The sequence below is a fragment of the Talpa occidentalis genome, unplaced genomic scaffold (genome assembly GCF_014898055.3).
Source record: "Talpa occidentalis isolate TD23 unplaced genomic scaffold, MPIMG_talOcc4v2.1 talOcc4.14, whole genome shotgun sequence".
In the NCBI taxonomy this organism is placed as follows: Eukaryota; Metazoa; Chordata; class Mammalia; order Eulipotyphla; family Talpidae; genus Talpa; species Talpa occidentalis.
This window is the reverse complement of record NW_023601433.1, coordinates 61031719-61059571: the sequence shown is the minus strand read 5'-3', so window position 1 is coordinate 61059571 and position 27853 is coordinate 61031719. Positions and strand designations below refer to the sequence as shown.

General features: G+C 42.5%; 1 protein-coding gene and 1 non-coding gene across 4 annotated transcripts in view; both read right to left on the bottom strand.

The window, feature by feature from the left end:
* Nucleotides 1-27853, bottom strand: part of CAMK1D (calcium/calmodulin dependent protein kinase ID) — a 363622-nt gene that overhangs the window by 270654 nt on the left and 65115 nt on the right. The gene's annotated exons all lie outside the window — the stretch shown is intronic.
* LOC119245422 (U6atac minor spliceosomal RNA) lies at nt 16642-16766 on the bottom strand. Its single transcript, XR_005125350.1, has one exon. It is a non-coding gene; the product is annotated as a U6atac minor spliceosomal RNA (small nuclear RNA).

The window sequence follows — 27853 nt, the reverse complement described above, 5'->3', positions numbered from 1 at the left end:
TGCGTCAACAAACCCTCCAGGGGAATCTGATGTCCATTCACGTTTGAGATCCACCGGCTTCCAGAAAGTCCTGTAAATTTTTCTGAGTCACAGTTTCCTCACTCCGCCATAAGGTTATAACGTCAGAATTAAACGAGACAAGTATCTGTGAAGAACTTGGTATGGTGCTCAAATGTGGTGGGCACTGGGTGCCCTGTACCTGATAATATGCTCATCAGTATGAGGGGAACAGATTTAGAAAACAGCAAGTGCAGGGTAAATGAGATGGTCAGGCTTGTACACAGCTGGTCTCTGCGGCTGTCACCTGAGGCCTTGATTGTGCTAATGCAGGAGGCGCTTGGGAGCATGCGCTCAGGACACACGTGCCTGATGGTGGACACCTGGAGTGTGGCATGGGCATGCGTGAGTGTGCACACCTGTGCCTGGAGGCTGGGCTATAAGGGCGGAGTCAAAGAGAGATGGACGCAGCGGAGAACGGCTACGAGAGGACAAGCCACAGGCATAAGAGGAAGAGACCAAGAAAAGACCCTAGAGAGAGCCTAAAGAGGCGGCCCCCCTTGTCACCCTGTGGGCTTGCCCCCTAACAACTTGCACAGAAAGAGCATTAAAGCCTGAAAAAGCCACTGAGAGTTCCAGGATTGTCCTTGTAGGGGCAGGATGACACAGGGCAGGTTTTCTATGATCCAAGCAGACTGGGTAGAGGAGAGAGTCCTGGAACCCTCGGTGGCTTTTGCAGGCTTTTATTGGGATTTACCAGGTACACAGCTGGCAGGGGTCCTGGGGGGCCGGGAGGCTGGCAGGCCTGCCAGCCCCCAGCAAGCCTTCACTCTATCTGGGCTCTCCAGTGTTCTCTGGTGTCCTCTGCTGCTCTTTCGCTCTCTCGCTCTCGTTCCCTCTGCTTCTCTGCTCTCATGGCTCTTCCGGCATCCCCGTGACGCCACCCTTATAAGCCCAGTCTTAGCCCAGGTGAACCCCAACTACATATGCCCACACCCTATTGCAGGTGCCTGCCATCAGGCATGCATTCAGGACTGCAGATCCATCATCAATCCTAATAGCAGGAGGGCAGAAAAGCCTGAAAATCACTTACTTACCCTACAGTCCTTTACCCGTCTGCCTGAATCGCTAGAGAAGCTGCCCTGTGCCTTGCTGGTGCTACAAGCAGTCACTTAGAAACAGCTAGAGGAAGACTGGAACCACGAAGCTCTGACTTTCAGGGAAGTCGTTCCAAGGATCATCCTCAGAGAAGCCAAGAGGAAGCTGTGGATACTGCTGCTGTCACCATCCAAGGTTCCCCAGGAATCCCAGGTCACTGATCCATGTCACCCCTGCCCAAAGACATTTCCTCAACCTTGGCTCTCAAGAATCTTGCAAATCAGGCCTCCCTGGTGGTGCAAGGGGTTAAGCCCCACACTATGAAGCGATCCGCAGCCTCTGCAGCACGAGTTCGATGCCCAGCTGGCCAGGGAGCAACCTACATGGCGCAGCAGACCTCTCCTGTCTCTCCCGCTGCTCCCCTCAGCAGTGTATTTCAGTCAATCTGCCTGTTCTGTTCCCCACTCTGTCTCTGGTGAATCCTCTCGCCCCCCGCATCTCTAGCCTGTACCCCAGCTCTTGTATGTATAAATAAATCTTAAAAAAAAAAAAAAAAAAACAGGCTTGTTAAAACTTTAAAAAAATAAATCTTGTAAATCCCAGAAAATAAAAGCACAGCCCATTTTGTTACAATAATCGTAACAGGAATTTTAAGGAGATGTCTCCAGACAGAGGACTTGAGGTATCTGAGTGCAAATACTGGTATTTAAAATGTAGACTGGAAGTCTTTATAACATGTTCTGAATTGCTGGAGGGTATTTTTAGTAAGGAAAAGCGGTAAGAAGCATAATGTCCAGAGTGTTTGGAATTCTAGTGCTATGGGAAGGCCCTCTGGGAGAATCTCATCTTGGATAAACACCCCCATTACCTGGAACAAGTAGGCCCATCCCAATAGCTAAATAGAGGTAACTGTCAATCATCTGGTCCCATCTGGCATCTAATAGTTAACCACTCCACCCCCTCAACTTCCTCCTTTTGACTTCAGAAATACCACCTGTTCTGGGCCTCCCTGGTAGCGCAAGGGGTTAAAAGGCAACCTATGAAGCTACCTGTAGCCACTGCAGCACAGGTTCAATGCCCGGCCAGAGGCTACCCACATGGTGCAGCAGACCTCTGACTCACCCGCTGCTCTGACTCACCCGCTGCTCCCCTCAGCAGTGTATTTCAGTCAGTCTGCCTGTTCTGCTCCCCACTCTCTCTCTGGTGAGTCCTCTCACCCCCACCCCCCATACCTCTGGCCTGTACCCCAGTTCTTGTGTGCATAAATTTTTTTAAAAGATTTATTTTTATTTATTTATACATGCACTGGGTACAGTCAGAGGCGCGGGAGGGTGAGAGAATTCACCAGAGCCAGAGTGGGGAGCAGAGCAGGCAGAAGGACCGAAGTACACTGCCGAGGGGAGCAGCGGGCGGCAGGAGAGGTCTGCATGCCATGCGGGACCCTCCTCCTCCGGTGGCCTGGTAGCAGCTGGGGATCGAACCGGCGCTGCAGAGGCTGCGGGCAGCTTCGCAACCCAGCGCTCAACCGCTGCGCCACCAGGGAGGCCCAATAAATCTTTTTTAAAAATACCACCTGTTCTATTTATTCTCCCCATACCACCCTGCTCTCCCTTCTCAGAGTTCTTAATGGCTTCTCTCCCCAGGTCCACATTGCCACTGCACTTGACCCTGCCTCTTCCATACAGGATGCTGAAATCCCCTTCTTTCTGCTCTGGTGTCTGGCTGTGCACATGAACCAAGCAGAATGGGACAAAGCTTCAGGCCTGGTGCCACGTCTTCATCTTGCCCCTAGCACTTACTCTGTCTCCTGAAGTGGATATAGGAGTAGATAAAAATGAGATTGCTCTTCCACCTTTGGTCATCTCCTCTTCTTGTTCCTAATTTTCTGACAATCTCATGACCCTGGGCATTCGGATGTCTTCCATAGCTCCCTTCAGCCTCCGGTCCATCTGAGCAGTAGACCATTATTTCCAACCACCTACCTCTCTCCACCTGGATATCAGCTCAAGCTATCTGAAAGTGAGCCCTTTATCCTTCCCATAACATGCACTCCTCTTGCTGTATACTCCACTCCAATTCTACAGTAACAGGAGCAGGCAGAATGAGGAGCTGGGTTTGCTCATGAATAAGGGCTGAGAAATGTATTGATAAGAGCCAGACAATGCAGTTGCTACTGCAAACTGCAAGATGCTTCAGAAAAATTACACTGACTCACCCCAAATTCAAGTTCAAAGAAACAAAAAGTTATGTAGAAATGCTTATTTAATATTTAAATGCTTATTTAAAACTAGTTACTCCCCTAGTTTCATCTGTCACTTTTGAAACAAACCAAAAAATATTAACCTTCACTATTAATTCCCAAAATAAAAAATCCTGACATGGTAAGAGAAATTTTTGTTAAGAAATATAGCCATCTTCTTTGAATAAGAATCTAAACTCACTCTAATTATACAGTATCCTTATTTCATTTTCCAGTTTCATTATACAGTTGAGTTGTAATTATTCTCACTCTGCAGATCATCTGCAGGCCCATGGAGCTTCTTCCCTTATTCTGGAGAGACCCCAAATAAATGTGTGCTCTGTGATCTCTCAAAGTCTTCCCCATGTGCCAGTCATCAAATAGAGTTATCTAGTCACCCAAGCTAATATCTAGGGTTAACTCTAGATCTTCTTTCTTTCACATGTACTACCATGAAGTGCAAACTCACAAATATCCATAATTTCTACCCAGACTGTTCTCAAATTAGCACTGTTCTCTCTCTCTCTCTCTCTCTCTCTCTCTCTCTCTCTCTCTCTCTCTCACACACACACACACACACACACACACACATACACACTCCTCCACTGGCACTTCCATAGCTCAGGGAACCATCATCACCTGCTTGGAACTTGTCAAAAAAAGCTTCTTGTTTCAAGAGAAAGACATCCAAGGAATCCAAACAGGAAAAGAAGAAGTCAAACTATCACTATTTGCAGACGATATGATATTATACATAGAGAACCCCAAAAACTCCACAGAAAAGCTAATTCAACTCATCAATCAGTTTAGTAAAGTGGCAGGATACAAAATCAACACGCAAAAGTCAGTAGCCTTCCTATACACAAACAATAAATCTGAAGAAGAAGAAATCAAAAAGACCATCCCTTTTGTTATTGAAACAAAAAAAATCAAATATTTGGGAATAAATCTAACAAAAGAGGTAAAGGACCTATACAAAGAAAACTATAAAACACTGTTAAAAGAAATAGAAGAAGACACAAAGAAATGGAGAGATATCCCCTGCTCATGGATTGGAAGAATAAACATTATTAAAATGGCCATCCTACCAAAAGCAATATACAGATTCAATGCTATTCCAATCAAAATTTCAATGTCATTCTTCAAAGAAATAGAACAATTATTGATGAAATTCATATGGAATCACCAAAAACCCCGAATAGCCAAAGCTCTCCTGAAAAAAAAAGAAGGGAATGGAGGCATCAGACTCCCAGACTTCAAACTATACTACAAAGCCATAATCATCAAAACTGCATGGTATTGGAACAAGAACAGACATACAGACCAATGGAATCGAATAGAAAATCCAGAAATAAACCCACAGATTTATGGTCAACTAATCTTTGACAAAGGAGCAAAGAATATGCATTGGAGCAAAGAAAGTTTGTTCAATAAATGGTGCTGGGAAAACTGGGTCGCTACATGCAAAAGAATGAAGCTTGACCACTACCTCACACCATACACAAAAATCAACTCAAAATGGATTAAAGAACTAGACATAAGACCTGAAACCATAAAATATATAGAAGGAAATATAGGCGAAACACTACGTGATTTGCACATCAAAGACATCTTTACAGACACATCACCCAAAGCAGTGATAGTGAAGGCAAAGATAAACAGCTGGGACTACATCAAATTAAAGAGCTTTTGCACAGCAAAAGAGACAATAACAAAAACAAAGAGAAACCCCACCAACTGGGAGAACATTTTTGCACCCAACACTAATGATAAAGGTCTGATCACAAAAATATGCAAAGAGCTGATGAGACTCAACAACAACAAAGAAAATAATCCAGTCAAAAAATGGGCAGAAGAGCTTAAAAGAAACTTCTCTGAAGAGGAAATGCAAATGGCCAACAGGCATATGAAAAAATGTTCAACATCACTTGTCATCAGGGAAATGCAAATCAAAACTACCATGAGATACCATCTTACACCAGTGAGAATGGCACATATTAAAAAACTACCAACAACAAATGTTGGCGAGGGTGTGGAGAAAAAGGAACTCTTCTGCACTGTTGGTGGGAGTGCAAACTGGTCCAACCACTGTGGAAAGCTGTATGGACAGTTCTGGACCTACTAAACATAGAGCTTCCATATGATCCAGCAATTCCACTCCTAGGTATTTACCCAAAGGACACAGAAACATCAATTCCAAAGAACACCTGCACCCCTATGTTTATAGCAGCACTGTTTACAATAGCTAAGCTTTGGAAACAACCCAAATGCCCAAAAATAGATGACTGGATCAAGAAGATGTGGTACATATATACCATGGAATATTACTCAGCATTCAAAAAGATAAACACATGCAATTTGCAGCAACATGGATGGCGCTGGAAGGGATCATGCTCAGCGAAATAAGCCAAAAAGAAAAAGAAAAATACCGGATGGTCTCACTCATAGCAGGAATCTAGAAAACTTAAATAAGGGACCAGGAAAATGAATAACTATAAGAAAGTGAAAATCAAAATCAACAAAAAACTATGAACCAGAGACACTTTTAGGGGGGCGGGGGTGGGAGGGGAGGGATTGGGGTCAGAATGGGGGGCTGCAATTGTATGGGGAATATAACAATAAAATTTATTAAAAAAAAAAAAAAAGCTTCTTGTTTCATGTCCACTATGCTATCTGCTTCATAAAAGCAGGGGAGGTTGGGAGGGAACTAGTTCTAAAACACAATTCCTGAAATCCACTTTTAATGTTGAGTGTGATTCATTTAACACACTAGGGACAGAAGGGGGGAAAAAGGGGCAAATGCCAGCCAGTTAACACAAATATATTATAGTTCCCAAGCTCAGATCTAAGAAGGATTAAAACCTCTGGCCTTTACCCCAGTTCTTGTATACATAAATATTTTTTTAAAAAACTGTATGGAATATCCAAAAGAACTGAAAGCAGGAACACGGAGTTGCTCTATGTTCACAGCAGCATTAGTCACGATAGAAAAGAGGTGGAAGCACTATAAGAGTCCATCAGTGGGTGAATGGATACTCAAAATGTTTCGTAGCCACTTAGTAGAATATTGTTCAGCCTTAAAAGGGGAGGAAATTCTGATGCATGCTATAACGTGGATAACATGGATGAACCTTGAGGACATTATCATGAATTAAATAAACCAGATACACACACATACAACCAAATACTGTATGATTCACATATATGAAGAATCTACAGCAGTCAAGTTCATGGAGACAAAGGAGAATGGTGATTTCCAGAAGGTGAAAAGAGGGAGGAATGGGAAATTATTGCCTGGTGGGTAAAAGTTGCAGTTTTAGAGTTTGTAGTTTCAGAAGATTAAGAGAGTTCTGGAGATGGATGGTGGTGATGGTTGCTCAACAGTGTAAATATACTAAATGCCACGGAGAATTATAGACTAAAACAATGGTTAAAAAAGTAAAGTGTGTTATATATATTTTATTACAATGAAAAAATGATTTTAAAAAACCTCATGGAAGAGGGACCAATCAGAGACACACACACCGGCTAGCTGTGTCCCCTTCCCTTCTTACAGTGATCCCCCAGTTTCTGTCACTGGAATGAAGAGTCCCCCATAGGACCCAGAAGTAGAAGGAAGGTCTAAAGAGACTTTAAAGAAGTATCTTAAAACCAACTGCTTTTACGATATAGAAAAGTACTTTAAATCACATCAATATTTATGATTAATTCAAATACAAAATTCCTTTAGTATACAATAAGTCCTCAATGTTGTCAATGGATTCTTGGAGACAGTGGCTGAAACAAATTTGACTATAGGCTAATGATCTCACTAAGAATTAAGGTACTAGAGCATATTTCTGATCATAAAACATCACCAAACTTCTGAACACCCACAACACTTCTAATATGTAACAATTCTTCATATTCATTCATTCATTTTTCAACCCTCTTATTTCAGTTCAGAGTCAAGGGGCCCAAGCCATTTCTGGCCAGTCAGGACCCAACTCTGGACAAGACGCCTGCCACGACAGGGAGCATCTACACACAGGCCCACTCACTCAATCTGGGACAACCGCCCCCTGCCAGCAAACCTCACACGCACTTCTTTGGGATGTGGGAGGAACCAGAGGCCTGAAGAAGCCCACGCTGACAGGAGGGGAACAGGCAAACTCCATACAGATGGTGGCCCTGGCCACAAATCAATTTTTTTCCCCTCATCAATGTTATAACAAAACAATGTTGAACGAAACAGCGTTCTTTGAGGCCCTTCTATATAGGGCATGCTTTGTGATACAGTACTGCTGGTTTTAAAATAGGCTCCAGAATTGCCTTTTCAGTATACAAAATTCTGAGAAAGCGATTCTGAAAGCCTGTTCCCCCAGATTTCCCACAAAATCTGTAGGAACGTCTAAGTAATCTTCCTAGATCAAGTCTCCATCTGTCTCTGAAGATAAATTATCTGTATAAGCTTCAGATTCTGTCCCCCTTTACATAATGCCCTTCCATGCTCCTCAAGGCCAGTATGGCGATGTGCCTGAGAGTGACAGGCGCAAACTGAGCTGTCAGGAGAGCTAACTCTGGGGCCATGTAGCCCCTCAGAGAAGACTCCCTCGTTTCCACCTCAGCAAGCCTCCTTTGGAGCAATTTGTGTAAATCTCAATCTCTTTGTTCTTAAGTTTTGCGTCTGTAAAATGAAGGCAATAATGTTTGTAACCTCTTAGTGTTATTATAAGGATTAATGAGTTAATATCTGTAAGATGCTACAACCATGTCTTGCCCACAGGATCACGTTAGCTAGTGTTGGTACTTTGATATACAAGGATCATCCATCATGGTATAGCCACAGTCCACTTTCTCCAAGTGCAACTCCTGCCCTTAATTCCTGCATAAGTCATCGTTGCTACCCAATCCCCACCAAATGCCACACTGTGTATGCCTCCAGCATCTGTGTGTGCTGTCCCTTCTGCCTGCATGACCTGTATCCTCTGCCCCACATTAACCTAGAAACTCTTAAAGGGGTATCTGTTCACCACTGAAGGCTATCTCTCTTTTTTTTAATTTATTTATTTATGTATACAAGAACTGGGGGACAGTTCAGAGGTGTGGGGCTTTCATAATGTACGAACACATGTGCGTCCAGTTTTCTCTGGGCTATGGACCCTTGCCACCAGCTAGCGGACTCCCCATTTTGGACACTGACTGCTCACATGGTCCCCCAAGTAAGGGACAGTTCCTGGAAGGCAGGGACTTGTGCTGTTCACAGGGTTACACTCAGCCTTGAGCAGAGGGCATGGCGCAGAGAAGATAATCAATGAACACTGCATGAATGAATGAACGCTAAACATACAAAAAGTGAGATGAGACAAGGAATGACAGAAGAGGAAAGCAGGAGACAGGTGGGGCAGACTGGAATAAAGTTGCATGAGGCTTCCTGTGGGAAGAAGGGGTATGTTCCACAAAGAGGAAGAGAAGCAAAGCTTTTCATCACAGGAAGGAAAGACCAAAGGACACACTGGGTCGAGCAATCAGTGATGTTCTGCACAGACTACCTGAGGCTCACTGGTCTCACCAGGGATAAGTCATTAATGTGTGTGATAAATTTAGACATGAATAAACAGAGGCAAGTGATGGGGAGTTGCACGGATGCCTGCCGTCTGTGTCTCTAGATGTCCTCAGAGGTAAAGTGAGTTATACACCCAAACAGCAGTGTCCTGGACAAAAGAGAAGAGACAGAGATATCTCTGATGAGAGGGGGACTCACAGCAAAGCTCAGAAACTCAGACTGTTCAAAGCATCTCTCCTTACTGTTGCACTAGCAGTGAAGGAGGAAACCTGAGGTCCATTTAGCAGGCTGGCATGGAGGCGGGTGCTCTGGTCCCACCTTTCCTGATTCTCAGGAACTTAAGGTTAAAGGGCCTTGAGTCAGCACCTGGCAGCCAGGTTAACTCCTGACCTGTTAAAGCTCAAACTTTTGGTGGCTGAGCTCTAGTGAAAGACCCGGGACACTTTTCATCAGGTCCCCGGATATACAAAGCCAGCCCCCACTAGCAGATAAAGGCTGGCTTGGGCCTCCTGAAGGGGATGTTGGCTCCACTTAAAAGGCAACACAGAGAACATGTGACCTCAGGCCCCTTGGTAAACACGAAGGTGAATTACCAAGGAAGCCGCTCCCATTTGTGTCTGGACACACCAAGCCAGCCCACTTTCCAACGGGTGTGGCCCGCCTGCCCTGGTAAGAGAAGGGCCCCCGCACACACCACAGGTCCCTCAGCCTGCAGCTTCTGACCAGCACCAGTGAATGAGAAAGTAGGACTTAAAATAAACTGGCAGGAGAACAGACATGGCAGGAAGGAGGCAAAGGGCAAAGGAGGGAGATGAGAAGGTGCTAAAAGCCTAAAGGAAGGCAGCAAGCTAACCCACGGGAGATGCAGAAATGCCCCCCACACTGGGATCCTGCCAGGTACAGAAGAGGCAGCACATTGGGCCAGATGCCCATGACACCCACCTGGGACTAGGACTCAGTTTCCTGGGATTCAAAAGGCATAGATGGTATTTGGGGAACAAAGCAATATGAGAAAATGCCCAGGATCAGTCAATAAATGAGAAAAAGAAGAAAAATATGAAATATAGCTATGTATATTTAAAAGGCTGGAAAATAAAGCAAAAATTAACTGGTTATTTAACAGGATTAGAGTTGATATGTATATCCTTCTTCAAGTCTTTTTAAATCATATGAAGGGGAGGGGATTAGCACATTTTTGTGAATTTTATAAAAGTAGGCCTATATGTACTACTCTGAAAGTCAAAAGCTTTTAAAAGCATTAGAGAAAATCATTATGAAGTCTGGGAGGCAAATGAGGACCTCAAGGCTGCTGTGTTTATATAATAATAGATATTTTCAGACAATCCAACATAAGCATCTGGTTATATACTAATATGTGAACATTTGGAATCATTTAGACATATCTTTGGACCCAAAGAAAATCAAAAACAATCAAGCAAAATCTTATCCTGTTTTCTGGTGTTCAACCATTTACTTAAATATCAGAATATGCCCTAAAGAAAATCTGTGATACTTAACAAGAATAATACCTACTAAACCAAAAAAAGGATCATTTCAACTAAATTGTTCTTCAAGTAAAAACATAATATTATTTTCTCCAGAAACTGCACATTTAAAAATCAGATTCTTAAAGCCTTATTAAATAACACAGAATAAGCACTTTTGCAAAACCATTTATAATATTAACTTTTCCTGGGGGTGAGGGGGAAGTTCTCAGGGTTCCACAGAGTAAGCTGCTGTTTCGTCATTATTTGTTTAAGAACTACTAAGGTGTGTCTTTTCCGAATCTATAGCAAAGGACAGCAAACCCAATAAAGGAATATTAGGCAAATAAGTGTTTTCTAGGCTGGGCCTCTGGGAAAACAGTTAAAGTATTGCTGACTGCTGCAAACACAGAAAGAAGGCTGGCTCAGAGGGAAGCATGGACTCCAGGAGTGAGTTTCTTGTACAGGCTGACAGCAGCCATTTGTATGTCCACACACGAAAAGGGGGGAACAGAGGGAACCTCTATCTTTAGATAGAGGATTAATTCAGGAGGATAAAAATTCTGGGTGGTTTTCTCTCTCCAAAGAGAAGCATGGTCCCATACCAGAGGCGCCTCTAGCTCAGAGGACAGGATTCAGTGACTCCTTTCCTGAACACGCATTACTAGTCACAAGAGAGCTGCACGTCTCCATTCTCAGAAAATCTCCCTCTGGAGAAGTTCACTTCATTTCCATCTGCATTAATGACCCATGTTTTCGGGGCATGATGCTGTGTGGGCTGCTGAGAGCAGATGAGATTTGGGACTAGGAAGAGGCTGTTAAATAATGAATAAAAAAGAGGCACCACCGGTCCTTCCCTGCCTAATTAGCTTGCCTGAATCCAATAAGAAAAACAACCATATGACAGGAAACGGTGACAAAGACAGAAGCTAATTCTCAAACTTTCTGGAAATTTTGGTTCAGAAGGAGGAGGGTGCGGTCTGGGATGTGGGTGGACCAGACCTGTGGTCCCTGCAATCCTAAGCCACTGCATGTGTTCCCACCACGTGGGCTGGAGGAGTGAGAGGGGTGTCGCAGGCAGGAAAGGACACCCACTGGGGCCGGCCCATCCCCGGAAAATGCAGGATAGTGTTCCCTTCTGGCCCTTTCAGCTGCCAAACAGTCTTTTACTGTTCTCACTCCCATGCCACTCTGGGAAGACCTCTCCTCCCCCACAGGGATCCCCACCATCCCATGCCATGCTCTCCTCCACAGCTAGGAACCAGCCTCTTCCCAACACATGCCCAGAAACCTCTGCTTTCACCTTTGCCAGGGAGCCCACAAGCAGGCTCTTACTCTCCCTAATCACACTTCACTTACTAAAAATCACTCTACAAGCACATATCACAGCTCCTCAATGGGAGTCTGCGAAACTCCAGAATGGTCAGGTTCTAGTGTAGAATTTCTACCCTCTGCACTCGAGAGCACTTGGCTGGAAGCTGAAAAGCACTACCAAGGATGAGGGAAAATACCAACTCATTGACCATCATCCTGTCAAGGTCTGGGATAGTCATTTGCACGTGCTCATCTTATTAAAATCTACTAAGTCATTCAACAATCATGGGGAGTGGGGGGTACATTCAGTGATTTTCTGTTGTTTTGAGATGTATTTTAACTTGGCTTTCAGAAGGCAGTTCAGCATTTGTATCACATCCTTCAAGTCACAGGTGCTAGGTGAAAAAAAGGTGCCAAGAATTTGGTAGTGAAAACCCACCAGCGGCAACCTCCAACGTGAGAAAAATGGTTGATGAGATTAAAATGTGCTGGTGGGTTGTGAGTTCCTTTGTTTACCTTAAAAGGTCAACTTTTGGATATATATGAAATGACCAAATTTGCTAATAAATGCTACTAGGTACAAAACTAGATGGATGGATGGTCGGACGGATGGAGACAGACCAATTTTGCCATTCATTTCTTCTTTCCAGAACAAAATGTTCCCTGTCTAGCTGCTGATAAGCGAGCCCCTCTGAACTACTGTCACCAATACTGTGTTACCCAAGAGGACACCACTGTCTTAACAAGTTAAAGCTCCCCCACTCAGATATGCTCACTGAGTCCATTTTGCCCATCCTTTAAGCCTCTCTTGTCTAATAACATACAACACAGAAATTTTGTTCAATGAACTCCAAAATAACATATAAATACCCACTCGCTCCAGTTTTGTGGCCCTTGTTACTATGTGCTTTATGCCCACCTGGTCAGAATGCCTTGGGTCTCTCACAATATGTCCAAATGCTTATCAGTAGTTTAAAAATCTCTTAACAGGCCAGAAACATGAACTGTCCATTCAGTAAAATACTCCCATAAACAAATCCATTTGTTTTTCATAGAATTAACAGAAATTTGAGCTTCGGCAAAATACTAAATCTACTGTGAATATAAACTTATCTTCTTTTGTTGATTCAAATGGGAGCCAAGGATCTTGTTTGCAGATGTCAGAAGTGTTGGCTGGGAATAGCAGGGAATAGCAGCCACAGTGTATTTGTGAAATGGGGAGCTGCTTTGGACAAAAGCAGACTTGGTTTCTGGGATGATTAACAAACTTCTTTCAAAGATGTTGTAGCAAAACAATAGTCTTTACCCAGTGTAGCTGGTCCTCTGTTAAGAGCAAGTATGGACTAAAATCACAGAAGAAGAATGCCTAAAAATAATTGTGAAGGAGTTCAAATGCTGTTTGCTGTTTTGGGGTATGCCATGTGGAAAAAGTCTCTTGTTAAATTGCTACCCCAAATAGCCAAAGGCACTAGAGAATCAGCCCAGCTTCACTCAATTTCCTCACAGCCCTTCACCTTTATGTTCCTTTTGTGCTTATTTCCTGTCTGGAAATTAAATTCAAAAGAAAAGCACGACTTAGAACATAGTGGATTCGCATCCAAATAGTTTCCAGATTCCCTGCTATATCCCTGAACTGAGCTGCTAGGAGCAAATCAAATATTTCTGCAAACACCCTCATTCTGTTGGGGTGTTGGAGAATGGGGACTTGCTTGAGTGACTCCACTAGCCAAGCCCTGGATGCTGTCCAACAATCCTGTACAGAAAGTAGAGAGGCAGACTGGGCCAGTTAGCATGGTCACTGCCTCCTCTTTGCTTTCTCCAGGAGAGAGCGAGGCCGGGTCCTCCTGAGTTCACCCTGAAAGTCCAGCAATGCAGCTCTGACAAAGTTCTGAAACAGCCCACAATGATGGCCTGAGTCTTTTTAACACCAGAGAACAGGGAAATACAAGGACAAGCTTCTGTTATCAGATTTCTGCCTCTCTTAGGATGACAGTGGATTCTCACAATCCTTGAGTCTCTCCTTATTATCCTCCAGAACCCTTTGTGATTATGAAATCATCTAGATCTGTAATAACAGACATTTTAAAAACTGTATTAAAGTAACATGATATTATAGCATCACATAGGGATCAGGCATGCATCAATGAAAATCAACATGTGCACAGACCGTAACATTGAGTTTACCCCAACAGTTCAGTTTCACCCTTCACCATGCCATTGTCCCCCACCTCTCCTCCCCCTTCCCTTCTGGTAACTGCTAACTGGTCATATAGTCCAAAAGTTTGTCTTTTATTTACTCCATCTGCTTTCTCTGTATACAACAGCAGGCATTTTTTACTCTTTGAAAAACAAATCTGATCTGCTTTTTGACTAAATCACAAAAGAATGGTTGTGAATATTCTAGCTCCAGATAGATCTATATTTTGGACTTTGGTTGTCAGAAAACCCCAGACTCCCATGTCTGGCTGCCAGTCTCTGTCATCATCCTTCAAATCTGAATAAGCCCTAGGCTCTGACCTTGGTGGAGAGAGAAGCAATCTATTGACATTTCCTGTGGCTTTGATCTCTGTTTTCAAGATTCACCAAAATGTAACCGAACCCAAGGATACAGAAAAATTTCTCTTTAAAAAATCATTTCATCACAAAAACTTTAAAAAATAATCATATGGGGGTCTGCCTGGTGGCCTAGGGGTTAAATATCAGCGCTATCACCACTATGGCCAGGGAGCTGACCCACATGGCACAGCAGACCTCTCCTGTCTCACCTGCTACTCCCCTCAGCAGTGTATTTCAGTAGATCCGCCTGTTCTGCTCCGCGCTCTGTCTCTGGTGAATCCCCTCAACCCCCGCACCTCTAGCCTACATCCCAGTTCTTCTATGCATAAATAAATAAATCTTTAAAAAAAATCACATGACTCTTTCATCTGATTTAGAAACTATGAAAGAGAAATCGGCCAATAAAAGACTAGAATAAAAGAAAATAAATGCAAGAGAAATAGGTTTCAAATGTCTATATTATCTATGATAGCAATAACTCCCTGGTATTTCTAGACAATAATTACCATGAAGATAAACAGAATGTGAGGGCTGTGTGGTCCTGTGTGCACCACGGATACAGAGGAACACAGTTCAGCAATTCACCTCCCCTCTGACCTCAGTGTGGACTCCTCTCACTCCCCTCCCCGATGGTTGGTTGGTTGTGCCTCCAGGAATGCCAATTCCATGAGTGTGGTTTGTGTGTGCATGTGTGTGTGGTATACGAGTGTGTGTGGGTGTGTGATATATGTGTACGTGTGTGGTGGGGGGGCATGTGTGTATGTGGGCATGTATGTGGGGTTACAATTTCTGTAACAAATATGTCATGCTAAAGGAAAAATTTATATGTAGTCACTCCTTTTTTTTTTAAAGATTTATTTTATTTTACTTTATTTTATTTATTTATTTATACAAGCACTGGGTATAGTCAGAAGTGCGGGAGGGTGAGAGAATTCACCAGAGCCAGAGCGGGGAGCAGAGCAGGCAGAAGGACCGAAGTACACTGCTGAGGGGAGCAGCGGGCGGCAGGAGAGGTCTGCGCGCCATGTGGGACCCTCCTCCGGTGGCCGGGGAGCAGCAGGGGATCGAACCAGTGCTGCAGAGGCTGCGGGCAACTTCACAACCCAGCGCTCAACCACTGCGCCACCAGGGAGGCCCTGTAGTCACTCCTTAAATGGAAAAAAAAATAATAGACTTGTCATAGTAATAGCTTGTCTCTTTAATAACCTGTGGTTATAGACACAAATCACATACATAACAACCCCATATTGCCCCACTGTTGTGAAAACAAACATAATGGTTAAAGCAACTTTTTATTCCACTAAATTGCAGTCTCTTGTCAGCACAGTAGAGGAGGTACAGTGAGTGCTACCGTGTGTTTTTTACTTACTGAAACTTAACTTTGGTGATAATGACATTAAGGTAAGCTGAAATCCTGACTGCTGTAGCAAAGGATTAATTGTGAGATTTCACGGTACTTTCTGGTCCTGTGTACACCACGGATACAGAGGAACACAGTTCAGCAATTCACCTCCCCTCTGGCCTCAGTGTGGACTCCTCTCACTTCCCTCCCCTGATGGTTGGTTGGTTGTGCCTCCAGGAATGCCAACTCCATGAAAGCCTGGATATCACGGCTCCCACCAACAGCTGTATCCCCAGCACCTAAAATAGTACCTGGCACATTGGATTGGCAGGTTGGCTCAATAGGTATTTGCTGACTGAGTGATTGAAAGCACTGACTTAGCTTCAAAAAAAGATATGCAGTGAACAGCTTCTCCCTTTCATGGTGTATTCAACCAGCTTCACTTTCCACCACCTAACCTTGGTCTCAATCAGTGTCCAAGGGCATGCTTGCTCACTTTAGCTGGCTGGTTAATTGAATGTTTTCTGCATTTTTCAAAAATTGAGCAAAACAAAAAACGATGCCTGCAGAGCAGTCATCCTCACATGTCCCAGTTCCTCCATTCGCCTCTGCCCACTACAGGAAAGCATTTTTATTAGTTTCTTATTTATCCTTCCAGTGTTTCCTGATGCAAATGTAAGAAAATTCACCTACATATTTTCATATCCCTACCTTTCTTACACAAAGGGCAGTATACTCTATGCACTGTTTTTTCCATTTTGAAAATCTACCTGGACATCAACCCATGTCACAATGTAGGACTTCACTGCTCTCTTTTGACAACTGTGTAGCATTCCCCTGTAGCTATGTACCACCCTCCAACCTCTGCCTTATTGGCTAATGGACATTTGGTGGCTTTCAATGTTTAGGTGTTATGCAAACATTCAATTCAATAACAACCTTGTATCAATGTCATTGCATTACCATGTACAGGTGGGAAAGATTCCCAGAAACAGGACTGTGGGGTCAGAGGACAAATCCATCTGTACTGTTGGTGCACAGTCAGATCCCCCTCCTGTAGGTTCTTAAAAATCATTGGATGCTATAACGAGACCACGATACCTTAAATGTATGTGTGTAGCATAGGTGACTAGAACATTTTCTATTCATGTCAAGGGGAGTACTAACCTAATTTTTACTTTCAGAAAACACAGTCTCTTTTAAAACTTAAATCAATGTAGCATTCCCGCAATGGTGACTAGAGTTCAGTTTCCTCCTCTATTTCTAAGCATCAACTTTCTAGGTTAACAGATTTCCTCCAGCAACTTACTAGAATTTCCCTCCAGTAATTTCACTTCTAGTTAATAGAATTGAAATTACATTTTTATTAACAGTATTCACGGATTATAAATCAGTAAAAAAAAATGTATCGCAATATACAAAATAATATGGAAAGAAAAGTGTAGATGAAATATTTAAAACTTCATTCATTCTGATTCAGGGGACCCCCAAAACTAGTTTATATTCTCAGAGCTTTTAGTAATTCATGACTTTTTTTCCACAATGAGAATCTAAAATTAGAAAATAAAGACTATTTGCAGAATTAACAAAAAGATTCTTTTCCCATGTTTTCTAGAGAAGGCAGAAGGAAACAATACAGTTTCACATAAGAATCTCTGCTATCAGGAAGCTGCCCTCTGGCTTAGAATATTTATAATAGTGAAAGTGCACAGAAGCAGTGATCTGCTTTTGTACTCATGTGGATTTGCTAAAAACAAGTGTACCAGACTAAATTCATTCCTTTGTTTGTACAATACCTTCAATTTACATTAAAACATTTGGCATGCCCAAATGCCCAAAAAATAGATGACTGGATCAAGAAGATGTGGTATATATATACATAATGGAATACTATTCAGCAATCAAAAAGATAAACTCATGCCATTCTCAGCAAAGTGGATGAAGCTAGAAGGAACTATGCTCAGTGAAGCAAGTCAGAAGGAAAAAGAAAAATATTTGATGGTTTCACTTATAGATAAGAGGAATAGAAGGAAATCAAATAAGACATGGGGGAAAAATAATAACAATAGAAAACACTGAGCCTCCCTGGGGTGCAAGGGGTTAAGCATTAAGACTATGAAGCAATCCGCAGCTACTGCAGCATGAGTTCAATCCCCGGCTAGGGAGGTGACCTACATGGCGCAGCAGACCTCTCCTGTCTCACCCACTGCTCCCCTCAGCAGTGTATTTCAGTCAATCTGCCTGTTCTGTTTCCCATTCTGTCTCTGGTGAATCCTCTCACTACCACCTCCCCACCTCTGGGCTACACCTCAGCTCTTGTATGCATAAATAAATCTTTTAAAAAATATAAAATACAACACAACAAAACAAAACAAAAACAAGCAGACAATTATAAACCAGAGACATCCTGCAGGGGAGGAGGAGGGAGCAGGATCAGAGGGAGGGAGGAAGGAGCACAGGGGACTGAGATGATGGTGCAAGGGTGCCGTGGTGAAGGAAATTCTATGGGGACTACACTTGGGGGGAGGGGTAGAAAGCAAACATTGTTTAAAAAGGAACAATGATGAAAAAATATATAAACAAAAATATTTTAAAAATAATAAAAATTTAAAAAAACATTTGGTATAGACAATGTGACAATGTGTGTGTGCAAGTGAATGTAAACTCCAATTTTAGGGACAGTTAGTTAACCTAACCAATAACTCTCACTCCATCCACCTAAGGCATGCACAAGAATGTTTTCATCCTTTGTACATAATAGCCCCAAACAAAAAACAATCAAATTCCTTTAAAGTGTGAATGGGTATCTAAATTTCATGAGATGAAATGCACTGACGCGCGTATGACATGGTGACAAGTTCCCAAATGATGGCCTTATGATGGAAATGAAGAATGTGCCAGCAGAGGAATAGCTGGATGGATGGTGAACAACTTCAAAGCAACATCCAAAGGAATAAGCCAATGAGGGTGGGTTTCCAACAGCACCCACAGCTCATGGAGTCCTGGACAGAGATACAGAGGATAGGATCATCCTATTGGTGGCTGACCTGAAGTTAAATCAGGAGAAATACTTGGAATTCTAAAAGATCTTGACTAACTGGTTTAGAGTAGTAGCTCTAACAAGATTACATGATAATTAGATGCATAAAAATTAACATTTCAGAAAAGAGGAAGGCTCAATGATAAAATGTATTAATAGTGGTCTTACTTAAAACTGCAGGGATTTGGGATAGCAAGGTTCAATGTAAGTCAAAAGTGAGATGTGGTCCCCAAAGGTGTAATGTATAGATTATATTTCAATGAAAATTTCACTTTAAAAAGGTGTTGTGTGAACAGATGCACAATGTGCCAATATCACTGGTGACCTCTGGGGTTCCAGCACCTGATACCCACTAAGCAGTCAAAGCATGACTTTTTCATTCCTTTATTCTAGAACAATGGGAGCTTCCTTAGACAGGAAACCTGAGAGACCCAGCATTTAGTCTCCTGAATGAAACACCAGAGTCTCAAATAACAAAACAAAACGAAATCAAATCGACTGTCCAAGTTCTCAATCTAAATGGCATTATGAACATTTCAGGGGGGCAGGAAACGCAAGCCCCAAACCTGTTCAACCTAAAACTAACTCACTGCCCTTTCTCTCTGGCAAGTATACAATTTATTCACCATGTGGATGATCATTCTGCCCAAAGCTGTAAGTTAAGCCCAGTCTGAGGGACTCCTGACCTGTCTTAATTGATTCCATGAACCAAAGAATTTCCAAACGTCCACTTCGTCATGTTAGAGTCATAGTTTATCTCTATAAACTTGGAATCCTTCTCCAAGAGCAAGAGATAAATGAAGAAAATCAGAGAAGCAATTCTGAAAAATATTCAACATTATACTCATGTTGAAGTGAGCCCTTGGCATCATTTAGTTAGTTCTACCTCCTAGATCCCCCTATGAATCAACTCAAATAATAAAGTAAATTCAGTATATGACCTGACCACAACTGCAGAAACCTGAATATGAACTCTTAGAGCATATTAAAAAATATTAAATTTTACTTTGATCATATATTGAAACTTCTTTCATCGCTTCCTTCCTTGGAAGGATGCTGCCAGTATTCATTCTAGATATTACTAGGGAAGGAATATCAATGTATTTTTTATCAATTGCAATATAACTGACACACAACATCTAAGCTTAAGTCGCACAATATGTTGATTTGCCACATTTGTATATTGCAATGTGGTTACCACTCTAGCGTTAGCTAACATCTCTGTCAAGTCACATCATTATCATTTTTTCTTTGTGATGAGAATATTTAGATCTAGTCAGCTAACTATAACTTTGTACCCTTCCACCTCCATCTCCCTGTTTTCCCAGTGCTCCAGTCCTAGTAACCATCATTCTACTTTGTTTCTAAGAGTAAGGCTTTTCAAAATTCCACATATAGGGTATCACTCAGTGTTTATCTTTTTCTAGCTGACTTATTTCTTAACATAACACCTTCAAGGTCTATCCCTGTTGCCACAAATGGCAGAATTTTTTTTCTCATGGCCCGGTAATGTTCCATTTTGTGTGTGTGTGTGTGTGTGTGTGTGTACACATGACATCTTCTTTATCCACTCATCTGTTCATATATATACATAGGTGGCTTCGATATCTTGGCTACTGTGAACAATGCTACAAGAAGATCTATAATTTACTTTAAAATATCTAAGCATTTTTAAGAAATGAAGTAAGTTTAATAAACAAATGGACGGATAGATGGATGGATGGATGGATGGATGGATGGACGGACGGACGGACGGACGGATGGATGGATGGATAAACAGCTGATATGACCCAGAATACAAATAGTTGGTAAGTAATAAAGGTGGTTAATTGCCAAGCATCATCCTCCAGGACCGTTTCCAATATTTTAGCCCCTCAACACCAGAACAGCTACTACAGCTATACCACAGCCTGCGAGAGGGCCATTTGTGCTCTGCCTACTCAGGCTTGAAGTCAACAGAGTGCAGCAAACTGGGCTCTGATGAAAAGAATAAGTTTACAAAGTGACCTTCTTCTCTGATCCAAATAACCAAGTCATGGTCAAACATACTGACACATTTGAAAATTTGTTCAAGCTTCAAAGACCACATCAGTATCAAAGAAACTAGAATCTTCCATAGCATGGAAATGTGACCTAAAAGAATTCGTGCATAACCATAAAATAATAATCATGGGCTGCTTACTATATACCAGGGGTTATTCTAATGTTTTACAAGAATGATCTCAGTTAAATACCACAACAGCTAATGAGATTATTGTTTCCATCTATAGATGATGCATCCAGGGCACAGAGAGTTTAGATCCCTGAGGGACAGAGTCAGCATTTTTGATGCCTCTACCTTATGGTTTCCTTATGGCCACCCTCCATTCTGATAGCCACACCCAGTGTCCTTCACTGGAAAAAATGGTCCAAGGATTAACCCCTTCTGATTGCTGTCTTTAGAAATAGTGAAGGGCATTCCTGGTGGCTCAGGGGTTAAAGACAATGTTGTGAAGCTATTGCCAGCCACTGCAGCATGAGTTCAATCCCAGGATAGCCAGGGAGCTACCCACATGGTGCAGCAGACCTCTCCTGCCTCACCCGCTGCTCCCCTCAGCAGTGTATTTGAGTAGATCTGCCTGTTCTACTCCCCACTCTCCCTGGTGAATCCTCTCACCCACACACCTCTGGCTTACACCCCAGTTCTTATATGCATAAATAAATATTAAAAGTAAATAAAAATAAAAATAGTAAAAAAAAAGATTATAAACAATAGGTAAAAGAAAAACCAAACCTGCCCCATAAGCCAAACAAAATGTCTTCTAGCAAAAAAAAAAAAAATCATTCACTTTGTTTTTCTCATGAAAAATTCAAATCATTCAAGCGCTGCTTAACACTCCTCTCCAAACAAACCTGGGCGAGAAGTCCAGGCAGCTCTGCAAATTTCCTGTCTAGAGAACTACCAGAGGTTGCCCAGCGGGCAGCACAGACCTGAGGCTGTGCTCTCTTGTGTGCCCCACACCCTCACACAAACATACACACACACACACTCACACACACAAAGGGAAATCAGGGAGAGTGAATTCAACCTTCCATACTAATTTTCCCAGTACGAACCATGACTTCTTATTGTTAACATTGGTTTACATGGTTATTTGTGTTTTAGAGGTACATAATCTGCCCTTCAGGTGTTGTTACCATGCCACACCCACCACCAAAGCACCCACAGTCTACCCCCATAATCTTTTGTTCCCCTCCAACTTTATTCTTGCCCTGCCACCTCTGCCTCTCCATCTGGTAGCTTCAGTTCTATAATCTGCTTTCTAGAGGTTGTTGTCAGCTTGGCTCCATCTGACCCTTCATTTGGTTTCTCTATATTCCACATATAAGCGGTATTTGTCTTTCTCCTTCTGAAATTTCACTCAGCATTACCCCCTCCAGTTCCACTCACGTTGCTGCGTATGGCGAGAGGTTATTGTCTTTGATAGCTGAGTGGTATTCCTCGTGTACATAAACCACATCACTGGCTCTGATCCACTTGTCTGGACTTGGACACTTAGATTATTCCACAGCTGCGCTATTGTAAATAGTGCTGCAATGAACACAGGAGTCCAGGTTTCCCTTTCAATTAGCATTTTCTTATTCTTTGGATAGACACCTAGGAGTGGAGTTGCTGGCAGACAATAACTTTGAATGAATCATCACAATCAAATTATTTCTTTAAAGTTGGGTCTTCAAAGACAAAATGACATATAAAAATAAAAATTAAATCCAAACAACAGATCTCGGACACCAATGAGGTGCCTCAGGATGGACTGGGCAGAGTACCTGAAGGAAGGATCTTGAGTCCTGTTCAGACATTTAGCCCAATTATCCTTAGTCCTTCCCAACATTTAGCACAATTATCCCAATAGAAAGAAGGTAAAAGTGTTTCGTGTAGCCTTAGAAGTCACAGAATTCACAAAAGAAATCAGAATTTAAAAGGTAAAGAAGAGGTGATGTTGGATGGAATGGAAGGAAAAGTATGGACTGAAATCCAGATCAACAAGAACCAGGAGTTCTAACTCCAAATGGTTCAGTAACTACTGACATGAGCCTCCTTATATTAAAAGAAGAAAAAGGAGGGGGTCTCCCTGGTGGCGCAAGGGGTTAAGCACCACACTATGAAGCAATCCGCAGCCTCTGCAGCACAAGTTCAACCCCTGGGCGGCCAGGGAGCAACCCACATGGTGCAGCAGACCTGTCCTTATCGCCCACTGCTCCCCTCAGCAGTGTATTTTCAGTCAGTCTGCCTGTTCTGTTCCCCGCTCTCTCTGTGAATCCTCTCACAACCCCCCCAACGCCCACACCCACACACACCTCTGGCCTGTACCTCAGCTCTTGTATGCATAAATAAATAAATATTTAAAAAAAAAAGAAGAAGAAAAAAAAGGAGGTATATCATGGTCACTGCCCTACTTGAAAAATCTGAGCCTCTTCAAAAATCAGTAGGCTGGGCCTCCCTGGTGGCACAGCGGTTGAGCACTGGGTTGCGAAGCTGCCCACAGCCTCTGCAGCGCTGGTTCGATCCCCAGCCACAAGGCGAGGGTCCCACATGGCGCACAGACCTCTCCTGCCGCCCGCTGCTCCCCTCAGCAGTGTACTTCAGTCCTTCTGCCTGCTCTGCTCCCTGTTCTGGCTCTGGTGAATTCTCTCACCCTCCCGCGCTTCTGACTGTACCCAGTGCTTGTATAAATAAATAACCTTAAAAAAAAAATCAGTAGGCTGACTAATGATGGCACTGGGGCAAAGAAGCTATCTGTCCTATCTGCAACAGAATGGACCACGGTATCTACAAATAACAAGAGCTTCTCACACTAAATATCTTCCTTTCACTACTTGGGAACTTGTCATTCCCTCTAAAAATTTACTATTGTTAAAATTAGTATTTGACATTCATGATATGCCAACAACATGTCTACATCTGCTTTTATGAGAGTCTCGTTCATTCACCTCTGAACTGACTTTCAAAACAGTATTAACTTCCACTGCAGAAAGCAAGTGAGGCACAAAGATAAGGAAGGCAATTAAAAGTTATACTAACAATAAAACATTAGTGTTACAGTTTTCTGAAGTTATCAAGGCATAGTTTATGACTTTGACACTAAAAAAAAAAAAATAGGAATCTTTATTTCCTTTTTATTCCCACAGCAGTGCAAATGCAAGGATTATGATGGCTAAGGGCAAGTCGGGAAAAAACATGGGACAGTCTCCTATCTAAAAATGTATGTTGGGCCTCCCTGGTGGCGCAAGGGGTTAAGACACAATCTATGAAGCTATCGGCAGCCACTGCTGCACAAGTTCTATCCCCAGCCAGGGAGCTACCCACATGGTGCAGCAGACCTCTCTGGCTCTTCTGCTGCTCCCCTCAGCAGTGTATTTAAGTCAATCCGCCTATTCTGCTCCCCACTCTGACTCTGGTGAATCCATCCTCTCACCCTCCACACCTCTGGCCTGTACCCCAGTTCTTGTATGCATAAATAAATAAATCTTTTTAAAATGTGTGTTAACATTACTACATAGTAATACTTAAAAAATCCCAAAGGAAAGTGTTTACTGCCCAGCTGTGTCTTCCCCTTTCTTGCCCATACTCTGGTGCTCTCTATCTGATAGTCAATAATGGCGAAGCTACCTGAAACCAGTCAATTCAAGCCCATCCTTCATGACCAAGGAAACCACAAAAAAAAAAAAAAAAAAAAAAAAAAAAAGGCACAACCAAAGCTAAGCTGAACTAAACTGTCACCTTGATGGATTTAAATAGATTCCATGACTGTTTCATTTCAGAATTCTCACATTAACTCCACAGAGCATATTTATTTTCCTCATCAAAATCTCAGAGACCAGAGAAATGGAGGTTCCCAAACTAGTTGCCCTGCTCATGCACATGAGCAGGACATGTGTCTTGCCTCCATCAAGGCAGTGACCACATTATATGGTAACCATTCATTTCTACACGTGTCTCTCCCCTTCCCTGACACTGCAGGGAGATCATTTATCCATCTGTATGTTTGCACCCAGTGCCTGGAACACAGCAGGCCTCTTATCATCTCTGTTCCACAAATACTGAATAAATCTTACAGGTAATCCCTGGGAAAATATTTTGCTCATCAATATGTTTCCAACTCAAGCAAAAATTTCACTATTGAAAGTTAATTCCCTTGGCTCTGTCATCCAGAGTCCTTCACAAAATATCTATCTCTGTGAGGTATGTTACTCTTTTCTCAATTGCTGTGAGATAACACCTAAAGGGAATAACAGAAAATGGCTTAAAATCACTGAAGGGAAAGATGAGGGAAAAACTAGTGAAGGGGAAAAGTGGAAAGAGTAAAGGAAATTAGAAGAAAATATAAGATGAAAAGGAGGCAAAAAAAACTATTTTAGAGTGTTGCTGGAATCTAGCATCATGCCCTCCTTTCCTGACTGATTTGTGAAATTTTCCAGGTGTATTCACTTCTTTTTTGTGTTTTTTTTTTAAGATTTATTTATTTATTTATACAAGCACTGGGTACACTCAGAAGTGCGGGAGGGTGAGAGAATCCACCAGAGCCAGAGCGGGGAGCAGAGCAGGCAGAAGGACCAAAGTACACTGCTGAGGGGAGCAGCAGGCGGCAGGAGAGGTCTGCGCGCCATGCTGGACCCTCCTCTGGTGGCCGGGGAGCAGCCGGGGATCGAACCAGTGCTGCAGAGGCTGCGGGCAGCTTCGCAATCCAGTGCTTAACCGCTGCGCCACCGGGGAGGCCCCAGGTGTTTTCACTTCTAATATGAACCTCCTTACAAAGGAAATGGAAGAGGCAGGTTTCACTTTCCCAAAAATGTTCAACAATGGGTGAAAGCTCCCTTTTGATCTTTTCCTTGTCAGAAAAGACAACAAAATGAAAGAAGAATAAAACACTCCACGTAGAGCCTTTCTCAATCTAAAAGAGCACTATTGTTGGAAAGACTCCAGACATAGAGAACTCGGGTGATGAATGGTCAAGGTTTGGAGTGACAACAAAATAGAGTGATTATAACGAAAGGGTTTTCCAGGTCTGTCTGAAATAAAATGTTGGTTGAATAAAGTTTCGCTTTTTAAGTAATGTTTAAGAGAAATCAATATTTTGAGAAAAGAAAATTACTGAAAAAGATGAATGAATATTTGAGCCTGTATTTTGGATTTTACTGAGATTGGTCCATTCCAATTCATTAGTAAGACTGAAGAATTATTGTTGCTGTTTTTTTACATCAAAGAAATTTTCTTTTATACTTTAAAAAATAAATTGCAATTTTCCCTTTTTTCCACCTTTTTCATGCAAGAAAGTCATCTTATGGCTTTCCAATCCCTTTTCTGTTTCAGAGATTTTTACTTTAACTATTATCAAGTGCTTGAAGGGTTCAGATTCCTCCTGGGAGTACAGAGGAGCACAGGTGAAGAAAAATTACATTTGGACTAAAAGGGGGGAACGAGTTTGCTTTTTTATCACAGCAAATTAAACAAACAAACAAAAAATCCAAAAGGACTAACATTTAACAAGCATGATGAAGAGAAAAACAAGCAATAGATCTGATGTTTCATGATTATCCCATGATATGAAGGTGACCTTTATGAGGAGCCAGGAGGAAGGAACCCCAGGCCAGCGGCCACAACGTTACCTTTCACCAGATTTGAAGATTAGCTCAGGTTGGTAAAGTTGGACCACTCAGTTCTTACCTGTTTTGTTTAGACAAAAAAAGAAATCTCCTCAGACTGTCTGGCAGCAAAGACATAGCAGAAGAAATGAAGTCATCGCCCCCTCCAGCCTCCAGCACCACCAAGTTCAAATATAAACCACTCTAAAATCTTGACTTAGGGCCTCCCTGGTGGCACAAAGGGTTAAGAAGAAACCTATGAAGCTAGCTGCATCTATTGCAGCAAGAGTTCGATCCCTGGCCAGGGAGATACTCACATGGCGCAGCAGACTTCCCCTGCCTCGCCCGCTGCTCCCCTCAGCAGTGTATTTCAGTCCTTCTGCCTGTTCTGCTCCCCATTCTGTCTCTGGTGAATCCTCTCACCTCCCCCGCACCTCTGGCCTGTACCCCAGTTCTTGTATGCATACGTAAATAAATCTTTAAAAAAGTAAAAAAATAGGGCCTCCCCGGTGGCGCAGCGGTTGAACGCTGGGTTGCGAAGCTGCCTGCAGCCTCTGCAGCGCCAGTTCAATCACCGGCCACCGGAGGAGGGTCCCACATGGCGCGCAGACCTCTCCTGCCACGCCCGCTGCTCCCCTCAGCAGTGTACTTCGGTCTGTCTGCTCTGCTCCCCGCTCTTGCTCTGGTGAATTCTCTTACCCTCCCACGCTTCTGACTGTACCCAGTGCTTGTATAAATAAATAAATAAATCTTTTAAAAAAAAGGTAATAAATAAAATTTTTACTGAGGTGATGGTGCACGGGTGCATTGGTGAAGGAAACTCTATGGGGACTACACCTGAGTGGGTGGGGAAGCAAATATTGTATAAAAATGAACAATGATGTAAAAAAATTTTTAAAAATTAAAAAAATAAATACCAATTTAAAAAAATTTAAATAATAGAAAAAACAAAATAAAATCTTGTTCATTTAGCAGCTGTTCACACCAATGATGCTAACAGGGTGGGGGGGAGGCTCAGAGAAAATACTAAGAGCAAGTTGTTCTCGCAACCAAGTCCCAAAATGCAGGCAAACAATAAAAAGCACACATTGCAGCCTTTATCAATTTAATCTCCATAGTTCACTGAATGGTGATAAAGCTTACTATAGATATAAAGGGATGTGCAATCACAGAATAATTTTGAAAACATCTGATTCTCACTGTCTGGCCCTCATCAATCCTTGTACCCTGAGACATGTGCTTTCAATAAATATTAAACCACAACAAACAACCATTCTGGTCCCTGAGACACAATGCAGTCTTTTTATCCTCAGAAGCACCTATCGCAGTAACTTCAAAAATGAGCTGTGGAAAAAAAAATAATTTTAGCCTGTGGTATACAGAACAATAGGCCTGAGCTGGCCGGCCACTGGGAGGTGGGGTAATAGCTGCTGGCAGATGCAGACAAGAGCACGTGATGTCTGTCCTACCCAGAAGACAGTCTCCTAAACGCGAGGGTACATGGCTCTGTTTTAACTGGGAAGGGAAGCAAGGAAAGAATCCTGCACCAAAAGGCTCAGATCTTGGGAAAATTCTGGAGAAAGGCAAAACCAAAAAGACATATTATGGCTTTCTA